This window comes from Pongo pygmaeus, chromosome 5 (genome assembly GCF_028885625.2).
Source record: "Pongo pygmaeus isolate AG05252 chromosome 5, NHGRI_mPonPyg2-v2.0_pri, whole genome shotgun sequence".
Lineage (NCBI taxonomy): Eukaryota > Metazoa > Chordata > Mammalia > Primates > Hominidae > Pongo > Pongo pygmaeus.
In genome coordinates, this window is record NC_072378.2 from 6,202,501 (window position 1) to 6,207,754 (window position 5,254).

At 48.2% G+C, this 5,254-nt stretch overlaps 1 protein-coding gene across 1 annotated transcript in view; it reads right to left on the minus strand.

The window, feature by feature from the left end:
* F13A1 (coagulation factor XIII A chain) overlaps positions 1-1,731 on the minus strand; it is a 168,364-nt gene extending 166,633 nt beyond the window's left edge. The window contains exon 1 of the mRNA XM_054492391.2: positions 1,656-1,731. The gene's annotated coding sequence lies outside the window, so the exon portion shown is untranslated. The remainder of the gene's footprint in view (positions 1-1,655) is intronic.
* Positions 1,732-5,254: the final 3,523 nt, after the last annotated feature.

Sequence of the window (5,254 nt, forward strand, 5' to 3'; positions counted from 1 at the left end):
TATGGAAAGCAGAAGAAAAGGGGCTTATTCAAAGAAATATAAAAATTAAAAGATTTTTGGAGACCGGGATTCCCCCACCCTCCATAATCCTACAGCAGCATCTTCGCAAGAAATGTTTCCTGTTATATGCATGTGCCGTATCTATGTTCATTTCATACAGATTTATGAGATTATAAGTCACTTTTAAGAATAAATGCACCCAACCATGTCCAGATAAATGTTGTCTTCTAAAGCGTTTACATTTGCAATTTAATTCAACCAATATTTATTGAGGGCCTATGACATGCCAGGCTGTGATCTAGGTACATGGGATACATCAGAGAACAAAACAGAATTTTTGCTCTGATAGATTATAGTCTGATAGGGTTAGGGTGGAGCCCAAGAAGAGCCATAAGTAAATCCATTTAGGGGTGAGGAGATAGGAACTGCTTTGGAAACTGAGCCATCTGGAGGAGGATAAGGAGGGGGAGAGGTTGGGCATGCAATTTTAAATAGGGCTATCAATAGGCTTAGGAAGTCAGGGTTGCCAACATTTCCCATTCCCCAAGCCTGTTTCCCCTTCCCTTGGAGCTTGTGCAGGCACTGAGCCAGTTTAAACAACACACACCTGACGGTCAGTGCCCAGTAAGTACTTGTTAACCAAATGACCAAATGAAGGGGGACTTTGTTTCTGGGCCAAGTGAAGGTTCCCCCTTGATCCCCTGGATTACCCAGTCATGACTCCTGGTGACTTGGCTATTTTCAAAAACCAGGCACACCCGCAAGAGATGAAGGGTCCCCATTATAGAGGCCACCAGAGTAGAGAGATGGTTCCAGAGACATGTGGAGCACTAACAACATGCTGGAGAAAAGACAACCACGCCTAAGGTGTTTGGTCTGAGAAGGAGACAGGAGGGTTTGAATGCATAGGTGTGAATAGGTATCCATAAGTATAGATAAATATATTTACAGTCATTGGGGAGCTGAGGGGGGAAGGGAGGGAGAAGAGAGAGAAAGGGTTAATGATAGGGAGAAGGCTAAGAGAGCCATCCTCTCGTGGGAAATACCGAAGGTAGGCTGTGGCATTGCTAGGGGTGCAGAACAGTGAGGCACGCTGTCCGGAGACACAGTGCTAAGGGGGAGAAGGGCGGAGCCCCAGGTGCACGCCTGGCTGGGCGAGTGCGGCGGGCAGGAGCCCTCGCTTCTGGGCGGGTCTAAGGAGGAGAAGTGGCTCAAGTTCAGCTCCAAATTGGGATGGAGGAAGGCGATGCGCAGGAGTGGGGAGCCAAGCCGGCGGGGTTCCAGCCTAGCAGGCCGTTCTCACTTGGCCCACTCCCTCCATCTTTTGTGTTCCAGCTCCATAATCTGCTCCCTGAGGAAAGGGGGCTTGTCCCTCGGGGAAGCACCTCCAACTCCCCCATCCCCATTTGGTAGCATTCTAAACAAGCAACGGCTTCAGGAGAGCTGCGTCGAGAGCCTGAGAGAAGTCCCGCTCGGAAGCTGGGCTGGGCAGGTGCGGGGTTGAGGGCGGGAAGCCAGGATTGGGCAAGTGGAGCTGCCTGTGACCGGCGCCACAGGGCCCAGAGCAAGCCGCTTGCTGGTTCAACCAGGAAACCGAGGTGCAGAAGGCGGACGCAGCGGGCCCTGGCTCATAGGCTGCAGGGGCGGCGGCTTACCTGCAGGCGCTGCCCTCCAGAGGTGCCCTCGCGCGGGCTTGCTCTGTGCGCCTCGGGGACTTCCTCAAACGGACTCGGGAAAGACAAGACAGTTGGCTCTTAAATAACTTTCTAAGAGGAGCCCTCACCCTCCTCCCCTGTCCCACAGGGTTTTCTCCTCCCCCTTCTCCACAGCTGGAGCCAACAGGGGAGCTCTGAGGATTTTCTATTTACTTCATCTGGCCTGTTATCCCGGCAGGTGCTGCCTTTTCTCCCACTTACCCCTCTGATTCCCAATTTCCCATTCCCGCTTCTCCTCCCCATCCCCACCCCTAGTTCTGCCCTCCCCCCAACAACCAGTTGCTGGGAGTACCAGGCGAGGGGCCCTGCAGTGCCAGGAAGTCCCCACCCGTCCCCTTTGGTCAGAGGGTCTGGGAGCGTTTCCTTTACAAAGGAATGCTTTTGCCTAGCAGGTCAGCTGCTACTGTGGCTTGGCAGGACGGGGGTCTGCCCTCCCACAGACAGGTCACACACACAGTTGTGACCATGCATGCAGTGAGAGCAACGTGTCCCTCCTGTGCAAATAAGGCATGGTCTGCATTCCTGAATCATCCCAGAGCCACAGCCACCACCTAACCACAAGACTTCCTGCAGGAATGGGATGCCTAGCCCCAAGGAAGATGAGTAAACATCTTTAATAGTGCCATGCAGATTAGAAAACAACACTTGGTTTTCTCTGAAAATCATTTTAGTGCATGTTCAAAAATTAGAGAGAAAGAAAATTTTCCCCCTAAAATTTTAATTTTTTTCTTTTACTCTTTCTTTCTTTCTTTCTTTCTTTCTTTCTTTCTTTCTTTCTTTCCTTTCTTTCTTTTTCTTTCTTTCCTTTCTTTCTTTTTCTTTCTTTCATCTTTCTATCTTTCAGATGAAGTCTTGCTCTGTTGCAAAGGCTGGAGTGCAACCTCCACCTCCCGGGTTCAAGTGATTCTCCTGCCTCAGCCTCCCAAGTAGCTGGAACTACAGGTGCATGCCACCACGCCCGCCTAATTTTTGAATTTTTAGTAGGGATGGGGCTTTATCATGTTGGCCAGGCTGGTCTCGAACTTCTGACTTCAGTTGACCCACCCTCCTCAGCTTCCCAAATTGTTGGGATTACAGGCGTGAGCCACCGCACCCAGTCAAACATGGCTATTTCTAACCTTCTTTACTGTCTTCAAATTTCTGACCCTGCCACTCAATCTCCCAGTGTTATAGAGAAGAAAAAAAAAGATGCCATTGGTTAGAAATTCTCTCAATTTTCTGCTGCCAATCTATGAACCCGCCTGCAACCTTATCTATCTTTTCCTCTTTCTTCTTGTTACTGAAGTTGGAAAGATCCCTCCTCCCTCTCCATCTCCAAACCAGGCTTGTGTGTTGCCTTGTTCTCCAGGGCTTTGCTGTGACTCTTATCCACTCTTCCTCTTGTAGCTTCAAGCTCCTGCTTGCTAATACTGTGTCTTCTCAGCATTCATGCAATTTCAGGTCTCTTCAGTATTTTTTTAAAAACCTCCCCCAACCTATGTCCCCCCTCCTGCTGTTACTCCTCCTCTCCTCCCCTTCATCGCTAAGTTTCTGCCATCGGGCTTCTGCCTCATCATTCTACTGAAAGTGGAGGTCACAGTCTCCAAGGCCTGTGCTCAGGCCAAAAGACAGGATTCAGTTCTTATTTACCTGACCTTTTGGAAGCATTGAACTCTGTCTTTGAAGGTATTTTTCCTAGGCCTCCTTGACATTGAACACTCTGTGGTTTCCTCCAGTGCAGCGCAATATTCCTTGATTGTCTGAGGAACTCCCATTGTTTTCAAGTTCCATCTATATCCTGACACCTCCCAAATCTGGGTCTTTAGCCAGGATCTTTTCCAGAATTGCAAACTCCCATATCTAAGTGCCTACTGGCTATCCTCATTTGTCATATCCCAGTGACAACACACGCTCATCATGTCTAATATGAGATATATCACTTTCCCTGAAAACCTGGTGCATCTCAGGAGTTCCCTACCTTAATGAATACCATCACTTTGCACACAGGTGGTACACCAGACACATGGGCATCATTCTTGAGGCTTCCTTGTTTCTCTCCCTCAATCATCAAATCCGATCCTTGAGCAAATATTTTCTATCCTACCTCTTAAACAGCCCTTGAATCTACCCGTGTACATACCCCTTTCCAGTCCATTCTCTACAGTGCAGTCAGAATGAGCATTTCAGGGCTAAAATCTGAAATCAAATTATTTGCACAAAGCCCTTATATGGCTACTTCTCTTTGCTTTTTGGATAAAGTGCAAGCTGAAACTGACAAGGCCCCATACAAGCTGGACCCTGCCTCTAGCACCGCTCTTTCCCTCAGCATTCATACAATTTGAGGTCTCCTGTATTTTAAAAAACCTTCCCCCAACACCTATCTACCCTCCCCGCCTTCCACTGTTGTTTCTCCTCTCCTCCTCTTCATCATTAAGCTTCTGCCATTTGACTTCCATCTTTCTTCCCTACCACCTTCCTCTGCCATCTTTCTTCCCTGCCCAGTCTCTCTCCACTGACTCCCCAGATGTCTTGCAAGGAGTTTGCCTTGTTGTAGTGCTCCTCACACTGCATGATCATTTTCTGTTTCCTTGGCTGTACCTGCACTAGACTACAAAAAGGTAGGGACTCCAGCCAGAGTTCCCTGGAGAGAGGCTGCTGACCACTTAACTATCCAAAGGCCATCTTTGCCACATCCCTTGCTGAGTGCCAGAGAAAGACCCTAAAGATGTCTAGCACTGCTTCCCCTCAGCATTCATACAATTTCAGGTCTCTTCAGTATTTTTTGAACCCTCCCCCAATCCTTAACTATCATATTCTGGTAGTTCTCCTGGCAAACATCAAATCTGAGTGTCCAGGCTTCCAAGATACCCTCACCCATGTGGGGTTGGAGGATGAGCAGCCACCCTTGTACCCTTCAGATGAGGTTACGCAGATGCCAGCTACCCCCGGGACTTGAGGTTGAGTTGTGCATTCAGAACAGGATTGTCACCCTTACAACCACCTCCATGGTGTCACTTTTGGCCTTAGGCTAATTATTGGCTGTGTGAACATACACACACAGTGGCTGGCTTTCTGACTCCCCCAAACCACTAACCTCAAAAGCATCATAAATGCAATGGCTTTCCTTGTGCTAAACAAAGTCGATAAAAATGTGTCCAAGACACCAACCCCTAGAATGTGGTTGAAGCCCATTCATTTTACAGGGCATTCTTCATGGTTATATGGCTGAGACATCAGAACAAAGCTTTCTGGTCACACAGTGAATCTTGAACTGTGCTAGGGATGCAACTTCCACAGGCGCATAGGCTCTGAGGTCCTTAAGGATGGGATGGTGTCTTTTATTTCTGAATGCCCGTTGCCTGGCATGGAGGTGGAACCATGTAAATATTTAAGGAATGTAACAGATGGAGTTCATCCAGGAAAACAAAAACCACTTTAGGTCTTTCTAATAGAAGGAATTTAAGGCAGGGGATTGGTTACACAGGTGAGAGAAGAGACAAGAAACTAAACAGGAGAAGGTGAGTCAACTCCACAATTAGCAACAGCAGAGAGGATTTGGT